Here is a 634-nt window from a genome sequence, read left to right as displayed (position 1 = left end):
CGTCATTGGTCCCAGTGACCAATAAATCATCCACGTATATTCCTACGAGTAATATTCCGCGACCATCTTTCCTATAAAATAAACATGGTTCAACAATCGATTGCTTCAATCCCAAATCGATTAATTTTGTACTAAGTAACCGATTCCATAATCTACCGGCTTGTTTCAAGCCGTAAAGGCTTTGAAGTAATAACAATACGATTTCATTTGCAGAATTCACACCCAACTCCGTCAATACTTAATCCCGTATCTCCATCCCTTGTGGGATCATAATATAAATAGGAAATTCCTCTTCAGCGGATGCTTTAACATAAGCATTAGGCACATCTCCGTGTCTAGCTGGTACCTTCCAGTGTTGCGCCATTGCCAATATCACTTTGGCAGTGATCATTTCCATGACAGGCGCATATGTAAACATGAAATTTCACCAAAGACTAGTTCATTTCCGCGTGCAACCATTCTTGCTTTGTGTCTTTCTATTCCACCTTGTGCGTTAGTCTTGGTCTTAGATACCCTTTTAGTATTCAGTATTTTCATGTCTTCTGTCTCCATCACTGGTTTCCACGTGCCGTTCTGCTCTGATGAGTCAGGTTCAGACTTAATTGCAATAGTCCATAGATCTTTATCCTTGGTT

The sequence above is a fragment of the Plasmopara halstedii genome (assembly GCF_900000015.1).
Source record: "Plasmopara halstedii genome assembly, contig: Scaffold_470, whole genome shotgun sequence".
In the NCBI taxonomy this organism is placed as follows: domain Eukaryota; phylum Oomycota; class Peronosporomycetes; order Peronosporales; family Peronosporaceae; genus Plasmopara; species Plasmopara halstedii.
Note: the sequence above shows the minus strand (reverse complement) of the source record.